Source organism: Hyperoodon ampullatus (assembly GCF_949752795.1).
Source record: "Hyperoodon ampullatus genome assembly, chromosome: 7".
NCBI lineage: Eukaryota > Metazoa > Chordata > Mammalia > Artiodactyla > Ziphiidae > Hyperoodon > Hyperoodon ampullatus.
The window spans coordinates 88231798-88257733 of NC_136920.1; positions in this window are offsets into that span (position 1 = coordinate 88231798).

A 25936-nucleotide genomic window follows, 5' to 3' on the forward strand; every position below is an offset into this window, starting at 1 on the left:
TTTTTTTATTCCTGTGGTGCTCATCCCAAAGTATTAAAAGTAGCTTTGTAATTTAAAAAAAAAAAAAAAAAAAAAGGATGTGCAGGGGGAAATGCCCACACACCCACATTGTAATTGGTGACCCTGAACCTCTTACAGTTACTGCTCTAGACTTGAGGATACAAAGTTGAAAAAGACTTAACCCCCCACCCTGAGGAGATTTCAGTGTAATGAGGGAATTTGAGCAGCTGGGGAACTTAGGTGAGATTTACCAGGGGAAATGATGCCCAAGCTGAATGTGAAGGGAGGGAATAGAAGAGAAGTAGGTGGAGAGGAAGAGGATCTCATTGGTACCAGAGACAACAGAAAGTTCAAATCACAGGAATGTGAACAACAGTGCAATGTTCAGGAGAACGAGTATTTGGAGATGGGCTGGAACGTGGGTGCGGTGGAAGCTGAGGCGTGTGAAGTGTGTAAGTGACAAAATGTGAGGGAACTTTATACCATATTGTTAATAGCTTCAATTGTAATTGGAAGGCAACCGAAGCCACTGAAATGAGGAAGCCACTGAAATGATATAACAAAGTATCTTTATAAAAGTTTCACTTTAGCAGTTGTGTGAGAACGGATGGGTTGGGGGAAATCAGTTAGGAGGTTGATTCAGTGATTCAAAAAGGATGTGGTGGATGCTATGCTGTGTTGCCCTGATCCCTCTTCAGGGACGAAGAACTTATGCCCCCAGCAGCTGAGAGAGCTGCCAGAAGACAGTCCTCAGCTGTCAGCTTCTTCGAGGAAGGCCTTGGCTGAGAAAACTGCTGTGGCCAAGGCCACACATTCCCCCAGGAGCAACTCACATCTAATGACTGTTCAGGGTGGGTGCAAAGGCCAAGCTTCCCCACCCTGACTTGGGACAAAGCTGAAGGACCATCCCAGCTCTACAGCTCCGTCAGGGGTCCCTGAAGCCTCCACTAGGACCGCACTGTGGCCCAACTTCTCTTTCTGCCCAGTCCTGCTTCCTTCTGCTCAGCCCCAAGGTGTTGATCCCAAAAAAACTCCCTGATAAATGACCTGTGCACTAATTGCTAATCTCCAGTCTCAGGGTCTGCCTCTAGGAAACCAGCCTGTGACAATAAGCTTGAAGACCTGTACCAGGGTACTGGTATTAAGAATTGGGGAAAGTCACATGTCATAGACATTTGAATATTTAAGTTGACTGTTGAACCACAGAAGAAAGACCCAAGATGTTTTATTCACACACACACACATACACACACACCTGGCACTCCATATCCACAAGTTCAGCATCTGCAGATTCAACCAACTGTAGATCAAAAGTATTTGGAAAAAAAAAATTTCCAGAAAGTTCCCAAAAAAGAAAACTTGAATTTGCCATGTGCAGACAACTATTTACATAGCATTTACATTGTATTTACAACTATTTACATAGCATTTACATTGTATTAGGTGTTATAAGTAATCTAGAGATGATTCAAAGTATAGGAGATAATGTGCTTAGGTTATCTGCAGATTTTGCAGATTTGTTCTGGAACCAATCCACCACAGACACTGAGGAACAAGTGTATATATATACTACATATATATGTATGGCTTTTTCCCCCCTTTAGAACAATCCTATCAGATACTAGATGGGATTTAAAGCTATTTTAATAAATGAAGCCACCAGGAGAGAAGAAAGAAGTCTCAGGACTGAGCCCTGAAGTTTTCCAACATTCACGCAGATCTCCCAGGGGCAGAGGCACTGACAGGGGAGACTGAGAAAGAGCAACCAGAGAGAAAGGAGGGAAATAAAGAGACAAAGGAGGGAAACCAGAGAGAAAGGAGGGAAATAAAGAGACAAAGGAGGGAAATAAAGAGACAAAGGAAGGAAATAAAGACACCACCAGGATGTCACAAGAGTTAAGGGAAAAGAGTGAAGCTGCTGTGACTTAAGCTAGAGCCTGCTGAAGGGTCTAATGAGTTGAGGGGTATAATTTTCCATTGAATTTTTCAGTATGGAGGCTATTGGTCACCTTAGCAAGGGCAGTTTGGGTGATGTAATGAAATGGAGGCCAAATTAAAGTGAGCAGAAGAGTGACTGTGGAAGATGTTTGTGAATAAAGATATTCACATGGGTGAAAGATGCTGACATGAAACAAGCAACAGGCTACACTTCTACACAAATCCATAGAAATTATAGAAAATGTTTATTTTAAAATATTTATTTTAAAAATCTATAATAGTACTAAAAAATGAGAAGGGGTGTCATCAATGGGCCAGACAGTTTGAAGAATCTCTCAATAATGGAATGCAGATTGGATTAGACCAAAGGAGGATACTAAACCCGAAACTCATTCAGAGGAGGGTTAATAAGCAGGTGGGAACAGGTGGAGAGTTGTCACTCTACGATAGTGGATAGAAAAAGCAAGAGGCAAGGAGAGCAGTGGGTGTTTGGTCAGAGAACAACAGAAAGAATAACCTTGGAGTTTGGCCTCTCCCTCCATCCTCCTCCTGCCCCCTCACTCAGGTACCAGGTACCAGCGAAGGCGGGGCTGGAGAGGAGGAGCAGTGCCCCGTACCTGGACACAAAGGAGAGAAGTAATATCGTCTCACCAGAGTGGCTACCTGAGAATCTACCCAGTAGCAATACCTTCCCATCAGCACAGAAAACCAACATTTCAAGATAGGAAAAAAAGTCAATCCACAGTGAGACATCAACATCTGAGGAAAAGCAGCATCGTAAAGAGAGACATTTCCACAGACATCAATAAATGGAGATATCTTTCATACATCAGCCTGATATGACAGGATTCATGGCATGAGGCATTTAAGCACAAGTAAAGGTATCTAAATGAAAAGGCAATGCCAACATGTTAAGGAAGTGAACAGAGTGGACACAGCTGTGGAGCCAGCACATGGCACAGCGAAGTGAGGAGTAATCCCTCAATGCAGGAAAAGTTAGGAGCCATGGGGGACAGACTGAAAACTTCTAGCATATATTTAACAGCAAATTGAAAAGGAGAAAGTAGAGAAAGTTCAGAAGACTAAAGGATAAAGAAAATCTTGATAGCTTACAGAGATTTTGAGAAGATAACCTACAAAGGAAAGAGAAGAAGATGGAAATAAGATTTATCACTGGCACCACTTGTTTCAAGAAGACAAAGGAGATTATCTCTAAAGTAATGAGGAAAAATAATTTTTCAATGACGATTAAAAAGTACTATTCCCAGCCATATTATCATTCAGGTCTAAGAACGAAACAAAGATATCTTCAGGAATGAAGACCCTGAAAAATGGTACTGCTGATGCGACATGTACTACTAATTCAGGTGAACTGAAAATCAGAGAGGATGGGGTAAGAAGATATATGGACCACCTACAGCTACTTCTATTCCCTCCTGAAATCTCACTAAAATAACTCTAAAGCAAACCCTCCAAAAATATGAAAGAAGAAAACAGTAATGAAATTCCAAATGGTGCAAATCAGACGGACAATGAGTAAAATATCTTTGAGGCTTGAGAAAATTGAATCCCAAATGAGAAGGAAGGAAAGCCAGGAGCAAACCCAATTTGTACCAGAATCTTCAAAAGACTCAATAACTGGGGGAGCCAGGCACGCTAGAAGCCAGTTTGAAGGGAGAGAGCTAAATGAATGAGGACTGGTTGAAAATTGATTTAAGAAGCAGTCAGATCCTCTCCCAACCCGATTAGCTTGCTGACAGTCTTTCCCTTGCCCGAGTTCAAGACTAGAGATTTCTCCTTTGAGAGAATACAACAACAGCTGTCTGTTCTGGTGGGCACCTGGCACAATTAGGGCAGGACTCAGTGTACTAAAAAGAGAGGACTCGAGAGCGTGTGTAAGTCCTGGATACTGACAACCTTATACTATTTTCCAATTCAGCTCCAAGAAGGCTGGCAAGCAACTCTTCACCACTAAGCAGGAGACTAGTAGTCTTCTCTGGGGAATCTGACCCTGCCAAGAAGAAAGACCTATGGAAACTGACAGGACAGGTTTTCCCACATACTGGTCCAGCCAGATACCTCCAAGCTTGTGCGCCACACACTCAGAGCTTCCAGTGAGCTTTGTAAGAATGACTCTGAAAATAAGAGCTGGAAATCAAGGACTGCCAAACACCTAAGGAGAGTTTGTAATATGAAAAATAGAGACCAGAAGAAAAATAAATAAATATGGTCCAGAAAAGGAAGAGATGATGCAATGAGAAAAAAAAAAAAAAAAGAATCCTCTTATCTCTCTGATTTCATGTAAGAAAAATCGCAACCATGAAACAGGAATGAGATGCCAAGTAAAGAAACACTGGGAGATTCAAAAGGAGGCCGTGGAAGTTATCAAAATAATGATAATAATAATAATAATATAGGAGAAATGGGAAACTAAGGAGAAGTTTGGAAGACAGCATTGGGGTAATCATTACCCCAAGTACCCAAAGTTTTTTCTGAATAGCTAGGCTCTTTTATTACACTGAGTTGATACAATTTTAGTCAAATGCTGAAAGCCGCAACTTCCCCACCCCCAAATGTTAATATTCTTTTCAGAACTTTGGGGAAATATAAAAAATACATTTAAAGACTTTTATGGACTCCAAACAGATATGAAACATGGTTCAGGACCTATGGTCTTAAGGGAATTAACAGAAATTTTTCTTTTTATTCTAGTGTGTTATGTATTTGGGTCTACAACTAACCCATTTGGAATCTTACTTGAATAAAGAAGTATCCAATACCTCAATTAGAATTAAAAAAGAAAATCAAACTTGTTCTCAAGAGTTTAGAAAAGCACTGAATTTTAGGGCTGGAAAGAAACTTGGGAGTCTTCTACTTTAACTCTCACACAATATGTAACAAAAATTTTTAAAAGAGATGGGAAACAGGAAAGCAAAGATGAGGAAATCAGAAGACCAGTGGAGGAGGTATAAATACAGATAAACACGGCTAGGTCAAGGGAGGGCAGGGCCTCATGAATCCAAAGGATGCTACCTAGAACTATTTGAGCAAGTGAGTGGAGAGAACAGTGTGTGAGAGGAAAACCAGCCAAGAGTCCAAGGGAGGGGATTTCTCCTCAGCAGTCTCTAATGAGGAGAGGACCTATAAAATAAAGATGGAAAAGCAATCATCAGATTTAGCATTTAAGAGGTCATTGGTGGTTAGCACCTTGACAAGCAAAGTTCCACAGCAGTTATAAAGGCAAAATCTAGATGGCACTAGCCTGAGAAATGGTTGATAAATAAGAAGGTGATTTGTGGCTCCTTTTTAAATGTTTATTTTTAAGGATGTAGGTGTGAAAGGAGTATGCTGCACAGGTGATCTGTGTGACTTCGTGGCCACTGTAATGCAGAGGGAGCTAGAAAGGTGTAGCCTGGAGGAAAGATTACAGAAACCCACCTCCCAGGCCTGTAGTGGATGAAAGTTTTCTCAAAAACACAACAAAACAACAACAGAGGAAGAACAGTCAAAGGCCACCAGTGGAGGGGGTCTGAGAACTTGGCTTTGTCAGAAACACCTCAGAACCTTCCTCCTCACAGGCTCAGCCACAGGCATACCATAAATACTTCTTTGCCGTGAGTATGGTTGCCTTTTGGAATATTCGCCCCTGAATTTCCTCTGAGGGATTCTGACAATTGAATACAGTCGTCCCTCAGTATCCACGGGGGATTGGTTGTTTCCAGGACCCTCTCAGATACCAAAATCTGCAGATACTCAAGTCCTGTCTCTAAAATGGTGTAGTATTTGCATATAACCTAGACACATCCTCTCATATACTTTAAAGTATCTCTAGATTACTTGAAATACCTAATATGTAAGTGCTGTATAAGTAGTTGCCTGAGGGCAGTGAATTCATGTTTTGCCTTTTGGAACTTTCTACATTTTTTTTTCCAAATATTTTCGACCAAGGTTGGTTGTGGATGTGGAACCACAGATAAGGAGGGCCAAGTATGCTGCAGACTTTTTAACCTTAGATGACCTTCTCACATTTCCTCTTTGTCATTTCAAACCTTCCCTTGCTCTTGGACTCACTTTCATTAGAACAGTGCTGAGCCCTGTGTTTCATGTCCCCCAAAAGCAGGAGCCCCCGCACCCCACAACCAATCCTGGCAATTAGAATTCAGGTTTACGGGAAGTTTACCCCTTGTCCTGCCCAGGAAAGGAGGGAAGGGACAGGAATAGGAGAGACCAAATGATAGGAAGGGGATGTGGTGGGGGGTGGTATGAATAGGGAACTACTCCCCTGTGTGTCCCAGATGCCAAGAGGGTAATAAGAGCTCATCCACATTCAGTGTGGTGCCTGGAGTATGGGAAGTTTAAAAGTCTTTCAACGTTTCACAGTTTTGTTCCTTTAATAATATACATAGATTAAATCTAAGCAACAACAAAAAGAATCAAATGTGTTATTTCTTATGGAGATTAAGAAGTATCCTCCTTGAAGATTTATTAGATTACCTGGTATCTTTGTATAAGCTCAGAGGTTCTTGAGATACAAATAATAAATATATTTATGAAAAATTAAAAAAAAAGTCAGCTGTGGTGATGGTGGTGATTATTCAGGCAGAACACCAGCTCACCTGCCGTCAGTCACAGCAAAAAGGAAGCGGTCCTGAAGAGGTGGAGTGGCCTGACCCCCAGTTGTGTGCCAGGCTAGTTGCGTGTGGTTATTATTTCCTCTAATCTTTGCAGTAATGCTGAAGGCACCGACTCACCCCAAATTTCACAGCTGATGAAAATAAGGCTTAGAGAAGGAAGAAACTTGCCCAGAGCTATTCAGTGGCTGAGGCAGGATTGGAACCAGTCTATCTGCTTCCATGCCATGGGGGAAGGCCCTTACAGTTGATGGAGAGGCCACTCCAGCATCGTAAGGCATTTGCTTTTCCAATTAATGTCACCTTCTAGAACCAGATGCCCCATCCACCATCTGAACTGAAACACACTGACTAGTCTTCAGCGTTGAAGGAGCAAAAGGTATTCCTGGGGCATTGTGCTCTCCTGTCTCCTCCTAGGAAGGGATGATCAGATTTCAGAATTTGGCCCAGAGGCCTTCTTCTCCTCCTCTTTTCCATTCTCTCTAAATTAGTTTTCATTTCATAACAGTCATTAGCTGAGCTCTGGGAATGAAGTGTAAAAATTTCCCCTCACCTCGGAACCCTAACTGGCGGCGGTCCCTTGAAACTCCTGCAACCAGAGCTCCATTTGAGCATCAAAACCTCATCAATTAGGCCTCCTTGTGCGGGGATCACGTGGTCTGCCCTTCACACTGAGCTGGACCCACGCGGGGCAGGAGCAGAAGCCTCATTACCGGGCCTGGGCTTTTGTGAAATTCCTGAATAAGCAGCCGTGGAGTGTCTGCAGAAGGCTGCGTTTTCTTTTTCTTTCTTTTTTTTTTTTTTCTTTTTCTTTTTTCTGGTTTTAACAACCGCTTTTACGGACGATTTAACACTGTGGGTTGCCAGCTGTGTTAATGCCTTACCCCCTTCCCTTGTGATGTCCACCTTGTGAAATGGCCATCAGGTGGAGAGTCCATGCCTCCCTCTTCCCAACAAAACTGCTCCTTTCTTCACACCCGGAGCCGGGGCTCCTCGCCAAGGACAAAGAGAGGTCCTTATCCTGCTTGTACCCAGAAGCAACTAAGTGCAACTAAGCAACGTAGTTCATTGGTTATTGAGAAAATGTTGTAAATGGGAAGAGGGGATGCTGCCTCTAGGCTCTCTTTTGGTGGCGGACAGGGACGCAGATGAGGAGGGAGAGGGTAATCTTAGTTTCCACAACTGTCTGCAGCCTCTACACTACAGGGGCTATTTCAGCATATTCCTCTCATCTGTTCTTGCCCCAGTTCTTGCCCATCTTTACCCAGATGTCCATGCCTTGGGTATCCTCGGGCTGTTCAAGGCTGAGCCTCACATAACATGATCAACTCAGATCTGAGGCTTCCTTCGTCCTGTTAAAGATTGAGGAAGTGAGTTTTATCAGTTTGCTCCCTGCTAATTAGGTTCTGGGGACATCTAATATACTGACCAAGTTCCTGTTATACATACTGATAAGCCAGATTCTACTGATACCCATTAATTTACAGTGAAAAATATTAGAATACCATGTCCCATGGCTCTATTCTCTACTGTTAAGTAAAATAGAACACACACACACACACACACACACACACACACATGCACACAGGCTTGAAATCTATTTCAAAACTGTTGAAATGCTCAGAAAATGTGAACCTGCAATTCCACCTAGAGAAACTTGAACTATGAAAATCATTAGAATTATATACCAAGATTTAGTCAATAGAAAGTGCTGCTTATACAAATCTAATATTTTGAAGAAAAAAAACCCCTAACTGTTAACAAATAGAGGATTGACTTTAAAAATTGATTTAGCCATGCATATTAAACTTAGATTGCTATCTATGCTGTAGAAATAGAGGATGACACTTTAAGTTAAACAGGGTGCAGTAGACTTCTTTTTTTTTTAAGTATGTCAGGCTAAATAACCTGAACTACCCTCCTGCAGAAAAAAAAAAAAAATTCTGGGTAAAGCATATATTACATGTCTCTTGAAGGCCTATAGAAAATGAACAACCAAATAAAAGATCATTTATATTGCTCAGATTGTTTTAAATTATGATTTCCTGCTAAAAGAAAGCAGTACTTCTTGGAAAAGTAGCTGATTCTAAGTCTGGGGCAGAAAAAATAGAAGATGGGCATGAACATCTGGGGTCCTGTTGAAATGACTTTGGAGGCAAAGCCCTTGAAGAGGCTCTCAGTGGCCAAATATGGAGCAATTTTTGCTTCATTGAGGATACTTTGGAGATATCGTGGGTTCTGTTCCAGACCACCACAATAAAGCAATCATCGTTATCAAGTGAGTCACATGAGTTTCTTGGTTTTGCAATGCATATAAAAATTATGTTTATACCATTACTGTAGTCTATAAAATGTGCAATAACATTATGTCTAAAAACACAATACTTTAATTAAAAAATACTTTATTGCTAAAAATGTTAACCATCATCTGAGCCTTCAGTGAGTAATAATCTTTTTGCAATAGTAACATCAAAGATCACTGATCACAGATCACCATAACAAATATAACAATAATGAAAAAACTTGAAATATTGTGAGAATTACCAAAATGTGACACAGTGAACAAATGTTGTTGGAAAAAAATGGTGCCTATAGGCTTGCTTGACACAGGGTTGCCACAAATGTTAAATTTGTAAAAAACACAATATGTGTAAAGTGCTATAAAGCAAAGCACAGTAAAAAAGAGGTATGCCTGATATCTTTTCATTGGATTTAAATTTATCAAATATATTTAAACCTATGAGTTCCTTATTATATACACAGATCATATGGTCTCTGCCACAACTACTTAACTCTGTCATTGTAGGTGAAAGCAGGGATAGACAGTATGTACATGAATGGACATGGCTGTGCTCCAATAAAACAGTTTATAAAGACAGGTGGCCTATTGCTCACAAATTTATTGGGATTTTGTCTAAATAGTATAAAAGCTGCCAGCTTTGGCCACTTCCTAAGTCCCATTTCTATAAGACCTCTGTGTGTGTAAATTATTATTTTTTTCTTTTTCTCCTGTTAACCTGCCTTGTGTCAGTTTTATTATAAGTCCAGCCACAAGAATTCAAGAGGAGTAGAGAGGGAAATGTCCCCCTCCCTGACATTAATCCTATCACAATATATGTACGTCAAATCATTATGCTGTACACCTTGAACTTGTACAGTGCTGTATGTCAATTATATCTCAATAAAAAGAAAAACAACGGCAAGTTAAATTCATGGAAAGTAGAGGCAAGTGTTAAGGAAAAATGTAAAAGTTAATGAAATATTTAAAAGACAAGCATCAGAGAAAATTAACAAAACTGCAAGTTGGTATTTAGAAAGAATAATACAATTGACAGAACTTACAAAACAAAAAAAGTAAATAGAGAGAGAAGAAAGGCACAGATTGACAGGATCAGAAATGAAAAGGTAGATAGCATCCACAAATTTTAATAGAGTAAAGATGTAATAATATGATATGTTAAATACTTTGTGATAATAAGTTAGAAAATTTTGATGAAAAGAATAATTTCCTGCCTGGAGACAGCTGATCTTTCTCTTCTCACACTTGACCTAGTCCACCCTCTTGCTCCTACATGTGGATTTCGGGCTTGGCCTTGTGCCTTGAATTGGCCAATGAAAGTTGAGCTGACAGTTAGTGAGCAGAAGCTTTAAATTTGTTTGCATGGATTGGTTTTGTCTCTTGTCCTTTTCCTATCCACTGAAGAACGCCCTGTGTAGACTGAATAAGGCTTGTGGAGCTGACCTGAACTTTACCTACAAGTGGGGAGGCACCCCAGCTGAGTTCAGCAGAACCTACACATCTGTGAAAATCAACAACAAAACAAAAGCTTGTGGCAAGCCACTCAGTTATAAACTTGTTTAACATTATTACAGTAGGTTTTGACTAAAGTACCCTTGAAAAAATAAAAAGTTTACCAAGATTAAAAAAGAAGAAATAGAAAATTGAAATATCCCTATATCTACTAAAGAAGAGTGTGATTTAAATACAAAATAATAATTTAAAAATAAACTTCAGGCATTGATAATTTCATCAGAAACTTCTAAATTATTTAGAGAAGAAGCATTATCAATTTTGCAAAATTTCTTCCACAGAATAGAAAAAGTGTGAACATTTCATAATTCATTAAAAAAAATTATTACCTGGATTACAAACCCTGACATGGACACTACAAGGGAAATTAAGACTAATCTCTCTTATAAACATGAAACAAAAATAATTAATAAAATGTTAGCAAATATAATCCAGTAATATATGAAAAGTATAATCCACCCTGGACCAAATGGAGTTTATTCCAGTTATTCAGCAATGGTTAAACTTCAAAAATCAATTATCATAATTCACCATAGGAGGAGAAAACAAGAAAATTATGTTATTTTGAGAGAGGCAATAAAAGCACTGAATAAAATTCCATCTCATTAATGATAAAAAAGCAACCCCAGCAAATTAAGAATAGAAGGAAGTTTCCTTATTCTAATAAATAGTATTTTAAAAAATAACTAAAAGCAAATACAATTTTATTTGTGGAATATTAAAAGATTTCCCCGAATTTAGGAGGAAAACAATTATGCATACCACCATCAGTTTTATTTAGCCCTGAACTAGTGACCCTTGCAAGTGCAATAAGTAAGAAAAATAAACCAAAAAATGTATAAAAATTAGAAAGAAGAAATAAAATCATCTAGCACTCTCATAGCTGAAGAGGAAAAGTTAATTCTTGGCTTCAAAGCTTCAAAGAACTGACTGACTCTCTTGTTAGAGGCTAATGCAGCTGATGACTTTAAGTTGAAGCCAGTGCTCATTTACCACTCCAAAACTCCTAGGGCTCCTAAGGATGATGCTAAGTCTACTCAGCTGGTGCTCTATAAATGGAACAACAAAGTCTGGATGACAGCACATCTGTTGACAACACAGTTTAATGAATATTTTAAGCCCACTGTTGGGACCTACTTACTGTTAAGAAGAAAGATTCCTTTCAAAATAGTACTGCTCATTGACAATGCACCTGGTCACCCAAGAGCTCTGATGGAGATGGACAATCAGATTAATGTTGTTTTCATGCCTGCTCACACAGCATCCTTTCTGTAGCCCATGGATCAAAGAGTAATTTTGACTTTCAAGTCTAATTATTTAAGAAATACATCTTGTAAAGCTATAGTGCCATAGCAATCTCTCTAGTGGATCTGGGCAGAGTCAATTGAAAGCCTTCTAGAAAGGATTCACCATTCTAAATGCTATTAAGAACATTCACAATTCATGGGAAAACATCAAAATATCAACATCAACAGGAGTTTGGAAGCATTTGATTCCAACCCTCATGGATGACTTTGAGGGGTTCAAGACAGGGGTGGAAGAAATAACTGCAGATGGGGCGGAAATAACATGAGAACTATAATTAGAAGTGGAGCCTGAAGATGTGACTGAATTGCTTCAATCTTATGAAAAAACCTGAACGAATGAGGAGTCGCTTCTCATGGATGAGTAAAGAAAGGGGTTTATTGAGATGGAATCTACTTGTGGCAAAAATTTTGTAAAGATTGTTGAAATGACAACAAAGGATTTAGAATATTATGTAAACTAAGTTGATAAAGAAGGGGCAGGGTTTGAGAGGATAGACTCCAATTTTGAAAGAAGTTCTACTGTGGGTAAAATCCTATCAAACAGCATTGCATGCTACAGAGAAAATGTAGTTTATAAAAGGAAGAGTTCACCAATTCTGCAAACTTCATTGTTGTCTTATTTTAAGAAATTGCCTCAGGCACTCCAACCTTCAGCAACCATCACCCCAAACAGTCAGCAGCCATCAACATCGAGGCAAGACCCTCCACCAGCAAAAAGATTATGACTCACTGAAGGTTCAGATGATGATTAACATTTTTTATCAGTAAAGTATTTTTATTAAAGTATATACATTTTTTAGACTTAATGCTATTGCACATTTAATAGACTATAGCATAGTGTAAACATAACTTTTATATGCACTGAAAAGCCCCCAAAATATGTGTGACTTACATTATTGCAATGTCTGCTTTATTGTGGTGGTGTGGAACCAAACCTACAATGTCTCCAAGATATGCCTATATGTCTGTACTGCAGAAGGCAATTTGTTTTCCCCATTTTCCTACCATCTTGTCTTGCCACCCCCAGGCCCTGGTCTCTAGAAACTTAGAAAGCTTTCTCTCTTTAAAAAAAAAAAATATATATATATATATATATTTATTTATTTATTTATTTTAAAAATGTATATATTTAAACTGTACAACATGATGATTTGATACACATATATGTGGTGAGAGTTTTCTTTGAGAATTAGCAGACAGCTGCTCTGGAAATTTGCTTCCTCTGACTGTGCTAGTGACATTTGTATACATAGCAGAGGTCCAGGCTTGGCTACCTGGACACAACTTACTGAGTCCAGTGTGTATCTATATAACCAGGGCTTTGACCTTGGTGGAGGACACCAAATGGGCCAACACCCCCTGACATTTACATTTTTTACCTTTGTTCAGTCACCAAAAATCTGGCCACACCCTGGAATACTCCAGTTCAGTCCTAGCACTACCTACCCCCAGTCAGTGCAGACTCCACAGATTGAAAGTCACTTTCATAGGACCCTAATGGGACAGCCTAGAAAAGAGACACATAGGGCAAGGCCTAGGAGGACCCCAAATGCAGAGCTTCCATATCCTTTCCTTGTGGAATCAGGGTACATCACACTCCCCCAACCCCATCATATTGATGCATTCACCAACCAGGAAGTTCACTGAAAGGTAAGGCCAGACACTATAAACCTCTTAGAGGAAAACATAGGCAGAACACTCTATGACATAAATCACAGCAAGATCCTTTTTGACCCACCTCCTAGAGAAATGGAAATAAGAACAAAAATAAACAAATGGGACCTAATGAAACTTAAAATCTTTTGCAAAGCAAAGGAAACCATAAACAAGACGAAAAGACAACCCTCAGAATGGGAGAAAATATTTACAAATGAAGCAACGGACAAATGATTAATCTCCAAAATATACAAGCAGCTCATGCAGCTCAATATCTAAAAAACCAAACAACCCAATCCAAAAATGGGCAGAAGATCTAAATAGACATTTCTCCAAATAAGATATACAGATTGCCAACAAACACCTGAAAGGATGCTCAACATCACTAATCATTAGAGAAATGCAAATCAAAACTACAATGAGATGTCACCTCACACCAGTCAGAATGGCTATCATCAAAAAAACTACAAACAATAAATGATGGAGAGGGCGTGGAGAAAAGGGAACCCCCTTGCACTTTTGCCTCCTTTAACAAAGATAAGGTGACCATATGTGCATGGGTTTATCTCTGGATTTTCTCTCCTGTTCCATTGATCTATATTTCTGTTTTAGTGCCAGTACCACATGGTCTTGATTACTGTAGCTTTGTAGTATAGTCTGAAGTCAGGGAACCTGATTCCTCCAGCTCTGTGTCTCTTTCTCAAGATGATGTTGGCTATTTGGGGTCATTTGTGTTTCCATACAAATTGTGAAATATTTTGTTCTAGTTCTGTGAAAAATACCATTGGTAGTTTGATAGGGATTGCATTCAATCTGTAGATTGCTTTGGGTAGTATAGTCATTTTCAAAATTTTGATTCTTCCAATCAAAGAACATGATATATCTCTCCATCTCTTTGTACTGTCTTTAACTTCTTTCATCAGTGTCTTATAGTTTTCTGCATACAGGTATTTTGTCTCCTTAGGTAGGTTTATCCTTAGTTATTTTATTCTTTTTGTTGCAATGGTAAATGGGAGTGTTTTCTTAATTTCACTTTCAGATTTTTTGTTGTTAGTGTATAAGAATGCAAGAGATTTCTGTGCATTAATTTTGTGTCCTGCTACTCTCCCAAATTTATTGATTAGCTCTAGTAGTTTTCTGGTAGCATCTTTAGGATTCTCTATGTATAGTGTCATGTCATCTGCAAACAGTAACAGCTTTACTTCTTCTTTTCTGATTTGGATTCCTTTTATTTCTTTTTCTTCTGTGATTGCTGTGGATAAAACTTCCAAAACTATGTTGAGTAAGAGTGGCATGAGTGGGACACCTTGTCTTGTTCCTGATCTTAGAGGAAATTTTTTCAGCTTTTCACCACTGAGTACGTTGTTGGCTGTGGGTTTGTCATATATAGCCCTTATTATGTTGCAGTAGTTTCCCTCTATGCCTTCTTTCTGGAGAGTTTTTATCATAAATGGCTGATGAATTTTGTCAAAAGATTTTTCTGCATCTATTGAGATGATCATATCACAAGCACTAAAAACTAAACTAAGATAAACATAAATATCAGAAACAAATCAGTTGCAGACAGAAAACCCCAAGTCTACAGTTGCTTCTAACGTCCACTACCTCAATTTTGGGATGATTTGTTGTCTATTCAGGTATTCCACAGATGCATGGTACATCAAGTTGACTGTGGGGATTTAATCTGCTGCTCCAGAGGCTGCATGATGAAATTTCCCTTTCTCTTCTTTTTTCGCACAGCTCCTGGGACTAGCTTTGGTTTTGTCCCCACATCTGTGTGTAGGTCACCCTCAGGTATCTGTTCCCTGCCCAGACAGGAGGGGGTTAAAGCAGCAGCTGGTTAGGGGGCTCTTGCTCACTCAGGCTGGGGAGGGGGAGGGGTATGGTAGTTATAACTGGAATGCAGGGTGAGCCTGTGGAGGCAGAGGCCGGTGTGACATTGCAACAGCCTGAGGTGTGCTGTGTGTTCTCTGAGGGAAATTGACCCTGGATCATGAGACCCTGGCAGTGGCAGGCTGCAAGCCTCCTTGGGGGTGGGGGTGTGTGGATAGTGACCTGTTCTTGCACACAGGCTTTTTGGTGGCAGTGGCAGCAGCCTTACTGTTTCATGCCCATCTCTGGGATCTGAGCTGATAGCCATGGCTCACACCTGTCTCTGGAGCTCGTTTAGGCAGTGCTCTGCCTTCTGTAGGCACACCAGAAAGGAATCCCCTCTCCTCGCACTCCCCCGAAACAATGGTCTCTTGCCTCTTTGGTAGGTCCAGACTTTTTCCCGGACTCCCTCCCAGCTAGCTGTGGCGCACTAGTCCCTTCAGGCTGTGTTCACACAGCCAACCCCAGTCCTCTCCCTGGGATCTGACCTCCGAAGCCCGAGCCTTAGCTCCCAGCCCCCACCTGCCCTGGCGGGTGAGCAGTTAAGCCTCTCGGGCTGGTGAATGCTGGCCCGCACCGATCCTGTGTGGGAATCTCTCCGCTTTCCCCTGTGGCTGCGCTCTCCTCCATGGCTCTGAAGCTTCCCCCCACCACACTGTCTCCACCAGTGAAGGGGCTTACTAGTGTGTGGAAACTTTTCCTCCTTCACAGCTCCCTCCCAGAGGTGCAGGTCCTGTCCCTGTTCTTTTGTCTCTGTTTTTCCTTTTTTCTTTTGCCCTACCCAGGTACGTGGGGATTTTCTTGCCTTTTGGGAAGTCTGAGGTCTTCTGCCAGCATTCAGTGGTGTTCCGTAGGAGTTGTTCCACATGTGGATGTATTTTTGATGTATTTGTGAGGAGGAAGGTGATCTCCACGTCTTACTCCTCCACCATCTTGAAGGTCCCCCCCCACCACCACTTATTAAATTGTTCATTTTGTTGGAAAATAGTGTTTTTAAATTTTAGGGCACATGCAAATCACCTGGGGACCTTGTTAACATGCAGATTCTTATTCAGTAGCTCTGAGTGGGACCCTAAGGGTCTGCGCAGGGCCACCTACATAGCATCAGGAATCCAGTGAAAAATGAATATTCAGGGCCTTTTGTTCAAAAATTAAGACTTTCAAGATGACAGCAACAGTGCATTAAACCAAGCACAGAGCCCTTCTGAGCACAGGTCACATGCCAACCGTCCCTGGATGTGCATTTCTAACAAGCACCCTGGTGAAGCTACTGCCCATGACCCAGGGTCTATCATTTGAGTAGTAATCATGTAAACGTTCTAAATTGTCTGCCCTCCATTTTGGATTTATAATTTTGTTTATTGATTCATTTTCCTATAAATAAAATTCTTATTTGATTAATTAATCAAGAAATGTGAATGCTAACATTATCTCAGAGACCAATATTTTTCTTTTTTGTTTGCCTTTGATTTCTGTAGGACAGTCAATAGATGTTTGTTAAATTAGTGAATAATATGGTAGATGGACATGTAAGAGATGTGTTCTTATTTTCTCTCCTTCCCTCTTTCCATTCCTTTTTTCTCCCTTCCCATCACTTCTTTTCTATCCCAAATTCTGGACTTTGAATCACCTTCTCCCCTTAATTTCAGTTCTAATCACACTCATTTCTTACAGGAAGTCCATGCTCCTGTCAAACATTTCTGTCTCCCTGTGTGCATGTAACTATCTGGATCACTCAGAAGATCCACTCTCATAATAGGAATTTGTGAGTGATGCGTCTCCTTTCTAGAGAACAGAGGATTTCATTTTTAAGTATCCATAATTTGTTCAACCAACCTGTTATAGAAAATTTTCTAAAATATATTAAGCATATATATTACCTTTCAAAGAGAGGATAGAGTCTAGATCCTGGTGTTCAGCTAATATTTTATGGAGTGCTGTAATATGGTAGAATCCTTAGAGGCATTATGATTGGTGAGACTACTTGCTCTTACACAAAATGACCCAGGCCACTGAAATGTTGAGTTCTTGCTTTTATATTTTCATATTTTAAAAATTTCTCCACAAATTGTCACCTATAATTTCTTAGTATTGTTATTTTATTTGGCTAAAATACAACTTTCATTGTCAAACTTTGTATTTCTAATGTGGTCTTGAAAAAATAATATAGCCGACCTTATTAAGATAGTTCTGTGCCATTAACAGTAATTTATGTAGACTGACTGTGGATGTACAGAATTCACTTATGAATAAAGAATTGAACCTTAATTTTTGGTACATGGCTTCTGTAACATCAATTTTGAAGAGTCAGGGAAATATTTTTTTTTCCTTCTGTATTCTTGATGAATCTGTCAGTGATTCAGATAGTTATAGTATTTTCATGGGTTTGTCTGACAGTAAGGTCCCCAATTTTAATTTACATTTGGGTTCCAATTGATCACTAGTTCTCTATGTATATTTTTCAATGAATTAGTCTTCAATTCCCAAGTTTTTTAGGTTTTAAAAATCTATGAAATAGCTTTAGTCCCTGTTCTTAAATGTTTCTAAATTCACGTGTAATAAATCACTTTGATACTCGACTGTTCAGAGATTGGTCATCCAGCACATAGATGATTTGGTAGCTTTTTATCTTCACTGAAACTCTCTTATATAATACCCATACATACAGAAATATACACACATATATACATATCACATTAAGGAGAAATTGGAAAAGAGAAATGAAAGAGGAATTCCTATGGTGAGCAATTTGGAGAAGAGAGATGAGATGCCAACAGTGGTGAAATCAAAACACAGCACAGATTCCTGCTCCTTGTGAGCTTATGTTTCCATCAGGATTACTGAGGCAGCTAGTGCTCCTTTTGACATTCTCTTCTAGAATACTAAAAATTTCAGACAACAGAAAAACCCTCCAGATTGATTTAGGCAAAACAAGCAAAATGTAACCCATGAAACAGCAAAGCACCTTTTCAGGCTAAGGCAGGAGGAGGAGTTGCTGGTGGGGATTGGGAGGAGATGCCTGGTGTAGAAGTCATTCTGTATCAATGACCCCAAAACCCAGAACCACGAATGTAAAAACGTATCTCAGTCCAAATATGTTGTCTGTGCTAAGAAGGCTAAAAATTCCTAAAGTTACCTAAGCAGAGAAGGAAACTCAATGAAACTACACTTGTATCAGATGCATTTCAAGAGCACCATTTTCTCTAGATAATTCTTAGAGTTTCTTATCAGAAGCCCTGTTGCTTTCCAAATCCCTCTGCTTTCTCCCTGACCTCATCCACTTCTGGGAAGGTACCTGCAGGAAGAGAGAAATGGCTTGGTCAGAGGCCTAAAATGGTGCACAATTCTGTCATGAATTCATCCTAAATCAACCAAGAGCAGCAGAAGAAATGCCTTGGAAAAAACCTAGAAAACACCAAGTCCTTTTTTTTTTCTCATCCATGTAGCTTTGGAGCCACCAGATGGCAATGTTATAGACCAGCACTTAGAGCCTCCAGGTGCAGTGGAAGTGTGGAAAGGGAAGGATGCATTAAAGAGAGTCCTGGAGTGTGTCAGTGCCTGGGTCTCTAACTGAAAACCAGATGCAGTGCAAAGAGTAACAATGACTTAAAGGTGGATAAACATTCCTTCCAAAGTTCATTCTGAAGCAGCAGGATGCTACAAAGCCACTTCCATGGGGTTAGATCAGTTTAACCTCACCAGCCACATCATCTGTGAACAGAAAGATGTTTTCAGAGAGTCAAGGTTTACTTGATGACTCCAGAGAAAAAGACAAAACCCAGTGAAACCAGTTAAAACAAGCTCTCAAGAGCTTCATATCACCACCATCCTCCGTTTAATTCTTTCCTTTGACAGCACCCTCCCACCAGCCGCCTCTCGTTGCAACCCATCTCCACAGTGACAACGCATGCACACTCTCACATTCTAAAGGCAAAGGTTGCAGAATTATCAATAACCACACTGGCCAACCAAAGAAAGCTTTCATTGATTTCCTGTGTTGCAAATTGATCCAGATAATTTCTGTGGTTTAAGGGGCTCATAAACTCACTAATTTGAAATAATCTGAACATCAGCTGAGTTAAAGTTTTCTCTCGTCCTGTGTCCAGACTCATTTAACTCAATGTTTTGGAGCACAGTGCAAAGGAGGCCAAAGCTCAATGGACACTTGATTTTACTGTGCTCCATTGACATATGTCTTGCTCTCAACTTTGGCTGTCTGTCTAGAATTAAGGTCAGAAGAGGAGGTTAATGAGCAGGGACAGAAAAGAGAGTGTAAATGGAGAAATACAAACATGCTCTAATTACTGGGGGGGGAGGCGGCGGGGAAGATCCCAACTACAATCTCTGGTTTTGGTTCCAGGTAAGATGGAGAGAACACAAACACACTCTCTCTCCCATTGAATGCAGCTGTACCACCTGTACAGGATGCATGAAGCATCTTTTTGAAGACTCTAAATAGTAAATAGTGGTAGGGGGTTTGGGGAAGAAGATGAAAATGTGAAGTACCACTAAATTGGCAGGGAGTTTCATATTTTAACTCATCTCTCCCCTAGTGTGGACAGATAGTATCATAAAATCCAGAAATGGGCATTGACCTATGGGGAGAATGCATGTCAGGAGAAACCTGGAAAAGAATGAAAACTATCCCTATACAGAAGACACTATTTTCTATGTACAAAACCTCAAGAAATCAACAACAAAAAAAGGCTCCTAGAAATAATGTTTAGAAAGTCATGGGATATAAGACAACAAGCAAAATCAGTCTTATTTATACATAGTAACAATAAACAATTGGAAACAATTTTTTAAATAAACATCACTTACAAAAGCTTTAAAAAACATAAAATACTTAGATATAAATGTCATGAAACCTGTACTCTATGTCTATGCCAAACACTATAAAATGCTGATGAAAGATATCAAAGAAGGTCTAAATAAATGGAGAGTAATACAATGCACATGTATTGGAAGACAACACGGTGAAGGTGTCAATCTCAAATTCATCTATAGATAACACAATTCCAACAGTAAAAAACAAACAACCCAACTGAAAATGGGCAAAAAACTTGAACAGACACTTCACCTAAGAGGACACATGAAGGCTAAAACAAAACACACATGCACAAAACGATAATCAATAATACTCGAAGACAGCCATTGTGGAAGTGCAAAATAAAACCACACATGATGCTTCCACACACCTACTAGAATAGATAAAATAAAACATACTGACAATGCCACATGCTAGCAAGGACACAGAGCAGCCGGAGCTCTCACACCCTGTTAGTGGGAATTCACAATAATACAGCCACTCTAGAAAAGTTTGGCAGTTTTTATAAAGTTAAACATGTATTTACCATAGGATCCAGGAATCCTACTCCTGCATATTTTACCTTAGAGACATGAAAATTTGCATTCACATAAAAAGCTGTACATCAAATGTTTATAGCAACTGTATTTATAATTGCCAACTCTGGAGACAATCCAAGTATCTTTCAGTGAGTGAATGGCTAAACAAACTGATTTCCATCCATGCACTGGAATGCCACCCAGCAATGGGAAGGAACAAAGTACTGATCGACACACAACCACTTGGACGAATCTCACAGGCATTATGTGGAGTGAAAAAAGCCAGGCTCCAAAGGTTATATAGTGCATAATTCCATTCATATGATATTCTCAAAAAGACAAATCTATAGTGATTGAGGATATATCAGCTTTTGCCAAAAGTTAGGGGGTGGGGGGATGTACAAATAGGTTCACAAAAGAGTCTTTTGGGGAGATGAAAAGGTTCTGCACTCTGTCATTACAATAATCTATAAATGAGGTAATATTCATAGAAGTGCATACCCCTCAAAAGGTTTAGCTTTAGTGCATGTTAATTTAACATTTATATGCCAGACATTTTATATACATTATCTCATTTAACCCATACAACTCTCCAATTGGTTAGGTTTTATTACTCTCATGTTAAAAATGAGAAATGGACATTTCGAATGGTTAAGTAGATAGCCCGTAAGTTGAGGGATAAAAATTTGAAAAGACAGTGGTCTGCTTTCAGAGACCATATGCCTACCTGCTATGCTATAGCTTCCCCATCATTTAATTAAAGGAGATAGGTGAGTGCTACTTAAAATATAAACTGTCTAATCACTTTATTATTATCATTATTTTTTTTTTGCGGTACGTGGGCTTCTCACTGCCGTGGCCTCTCCCACTGTGAAGCACAGGCTCCAGACACGTAGGCTCAGCAGCCATGGCTCACGGGCCCAGCCACTCCGTGGCATGTGGGTTCCTCCTGGACCGGGGCACAAACCCGTGTCCCCTACATCGGCAGGCGGACTCTCAACCACTGCGCCACCAGGGAAGCCCTGTCTAATCACTTTTAAAACTGTATTTACAACCTAAAACTTATCTATTAAATCAGCCCTAGTAGGAGTACTTGGAAATATCTTATTAGCTGTTGGTTAGTTTTTCTGTATAGTTTTAGAAAGTCCTTCCCCAAATCCTATAATTCAGGTCTCTATCTAATTCTGATCAACCCTACCTCTGCTTATTACACATGGATAAGGCTTTTACTCTATTACATACCTTTCACAGATGAAAGGATTCATTTCTGAGGTTGTTCTATCTCGAAGCTGAAGTCTTACTCAGGCTGTAATTAAACATGGCATTGCTATTTAAACCCTCTGGTTTAAGAACAAGATGTAATAGTGGCTAAATCCTTTGAAGTAAAACACTACTGCATATGCAGTTAGTAGAGCTGTAGTGATCCATGTCTGTGTGTGGAACCCATTGGCACAGCCCAGAGAGGACTGCCGTAGTTTTCTCCTCCAAAGGAAAAGAATCAAATTCCCACCATCAACTTGCCCTACATCATTCACGCCAAAAAAATAAGTCTGGAAATAAAGCAAATAAGTACAACTTCTTCTACAATAGGCATGATCATTTTTGCCCCTTGACCACATCACCAGGCCCTGGACCTCGCATTCCATGTCCAGGAAGTAAAACTGTCTAAAGAGAGAACACATCCAAGTTCCAGTGAATAAATCCTATATATGCCACTATAGATGTCAGTGCTTGAGCTCCGTTCCAACTCACCTATAAGAAAAAGGATGAACAGCAAGGAGCTCTGATTTAGGGATCTAAGTAAGGAGATTTGTTAAAACATACAAATTGTTCCTAACTTGCAACCCAATGAGTAAAAAGTGCCAGGGATGCATAGAAATGAACTTCCAAATATAGTTGAGTATATACTGAATTTCTTTCGCTCTACAGCCTTTCTTCTATTTGAGGATGGCTGAACATAGGAAATTCCATCCAAGGCGACCCCTAAGAGCTACAATAAGATCTTTCTCAGGAAAGAAATGAAGTGCTACTTATTTTTCCAGCACTTATTGTGGACCCTAGCATACAGTAGGTGCTCCACAAATGTGGAGGGAAGAAAAAGGAAGAGAGAGAAGGAGAACAGGGAGAAAAGAATGAAGAGAAGAGAGGTCACTGGCCAGGAGGTGAGTTATCTCCCAATTATGCAGAAAGACTGAGCCTACAAAGAACAGAAGAGATTCTCCAAGAAGGCACTGGTAGTGTCTATAATGGTTGCGCCTCTTCTCACTTTTCCAAGGAAGCATGTTTAGGAATCCTCTCATGATTACAAGGAGTTCTGAGGCACTGGTAAATGTTTCACCAAGTAACTGCCTCCTCCTCTGGCAGGAATTTAAGTGAAAATAAACCCACCTCCCACCATACCAGCCTCTGTGATTTCCTGGTTTGGTCTGCAAGCTAGATGGGTGGATAAGACAACCACCATGGAAATTTCTCACTATTTTCTGTTCCTTTTCTGCACATCCCAAATCAATGACTACAACAATGATTAGTATAAATAATCTCACTAATATGATAATAGTGTCAATTGGGCACCTACTGCATACACAGGCACTGTGCCATGTGCTTTCTACAAGTTGTATTGGAGGTAATGGATATCCAGGCACAGTTTATGTTTCCATGAAATAGGAGTCATTTTCTTTTTTACTAGTCAACACAAATAAGTCTTAATTCTGGGCTCAAGAGAAGCAGTATCATATGGAAAAAGAGCAGTATGCCTGGAGAAAGTGGAAGAGTGGACTCTGATGTGTTGTTGTGTGACCCTAGCTAATATCTCCCCAGATCGGGGCCTCAGTGCCCCAGTGATCAAAAGCAGAGCTTTCAAAACTTTCATGTGCATATGAATCACTTGGGGATCATGTTCAAAGGCATGATCTGATTCAGTAGGTCTGGGGTGGGAATTCTACATTTCTACAGGCTTCCTGTGACATCAATGCTGCTGTTCCTTGGGCTGCATCTTCAGTAGCAAAGATGCAGACAGTCTATAAGGTATATTTGGCTCTACAGTACTGGACTCAGGGAAATATTGTCTGGAGGCTGTATAAAGGTCTTGGATTACAGTTTCATAAATTAAACCCACAGCAAGAGCCAGGAGGGAGAGATGTGTCACCTTCCAGAGCCCATGAGTCAATGGATCCCATAAGTCAATGGATCCTATGGGTGAAAGATGCCACCAACTAACCTTCAAGAAGAAAAGTCATTGAAGAGGAAGTAGTTATGAGAATGTCATGGAATCTGCATAACTTTCAGTGATTTCCAGCCACGTTCCCTGCTGTGAAAATGCAACATGTTTCAAAAGTCCTATTTCATCCTAAAATCCTCCTTTTCCTTCCTGCCACCCGCCCACACTGCCACACAATTCAGTTTTGGGGAAACATCCCTTTGAGGCAAACCAGAGCTCAGAGCAGGGTTGAGAGCAGGGGACTGCCAACATATGAACAGCTCAAACTCAGGTTTCTTTTTTCTTCAAATCTCAGCCTATTCTAACATTCGAGGGACTACAGCTCATTAAGAAAGAAAGAAGAAACTCTGAGCAATACTCCTCATTCAGTTCCCCAAACAGTAGCTTTCCACATTGTATGATAACACCAGCTTTACAAGGAGGTAAACACCTGAGTGAAAAACAACAACAGCAATAAACAAAAAAACAAACCTGGATTCAAGAATATTCCTGAATCATAAAATCAGTCATGTTAGCTTATTATACATCCTAGGAGTTAACTAGAAACCAGTTAATCTCTAATCTAGAAAATAATATCGCATATCTTACTTTAATATGTTTGAACTTTGACTGACATTTCATTTGTTCAGGAGGATTTTTTTTTTTTGCTCTTTCCTGTCAAGAGACATTGGCAAAGCCATGTGTAATCAACTTTTTCATTCCTCCTGGCAAAGACTATTAGATATTAAGACAGGAGATGTGCAGTGCCTCTGTCATGGATTTGGATATAGAGCATATGGATATACAGCAGCAAAACAGGAAGTTTTTAATGAGACACCTCAGCCCCCAAATGTGACCTGTTTGAATGTTGTTCAAACTCTAATGCCCCCACTGCTCTCCACTGGCATTTGCAAGGGGAAAGGAATTAAGCAACAGCACAGCGTCTTTCTGAGTCTGCAAATATCATCCCCATGTGAGGTGCCTCCATTTCCCCCTCTGGAAAATGATGATGGAAATGACCTACCTTGTTTAATCAGTGTTTATGGTACTTGATTAGCCCCTCAGGCCAAGGCAGCTAGGTTTAGCTAAGAATGGAAAGTCCTCTACACGGGGCTTTTACATACCCTGCTTCTGGGAGAGATTCCGAGTGCAGCTGACAATAGCAAAGTGACTTTCACTCCCATCCGCCCAGGTAGATGGAAAATAAGGAACTAGGGGAGGGAGTTAAAAATGAGCCACTCTTCCACTAGGCTCTCAGGAGAGCAGAAAAGGGAAAATGGGCCAAACAAAAGAATGTGTATTTTTAACTCATAAATAGGCCAGCAACATTGTATTCAGTCTTTATAAAATGCTCTGGTACAAATCTGGCCACTAATATCCTCCTTGGCCTGGCAATCTCCACATTCCTTAATGCATTTTATTTTACTACTTGAAGGATATAATAGGAGGCTTTCTTAGGTAATGACTCTACATTTGAAAGGAATTACCTAATATAAGTAATTATTCTGATTGTTTAAATGATGATAGCTACTTAACTCTAATCACATGGGTATTTCAGAAAAGGTTTTATGTACCACCTTGCCCCCTGCCCCCAATAAAAGTATCTCGGCAAATATTGCTGTTCTTCTAGACCCTTTGTGTGGAGATAAACTAAGTCCTCAGCTTTCTTACTTGGAAACCAACTATTAAATCTTTCTAGCACCCAGATTCTATGAGTTTTAAGTCACTGCCCCACCTTTAGAAATTTGCAAATCAAAAACTCATTCATTCACTCTATTTTTTTTTCCCAAGAAGCACTCATTGAGTATCAATTATTTGCCAGGGATTGTGCCATATATGTGGCATACACGGGTGACCACTACCAAATAGCTCCTCCCTCATGGGGATTATACTCTGCTGGGGAAGACAAAAGTCAAACAATCAAACAAATAAATATCAGTTAGCAAATGTACTAAGCACCAGTTCTATGAAAACTTAAGATCAGGGTACTTAATTGGTTCTGTGAAAGTAGTATTTGACCTGAGGACTGAAGGATCAGGAGGGATTGCAATCAGAGAGAACAGCATGTACAAAACCCCTGTGGTAGGAGAGGGCACAGATTATTAATGGAATTGAAACAAGACTTCAATCTAACTGTTGTACAGTTGCACTAATTGTACCAATGAGCACTACAGAA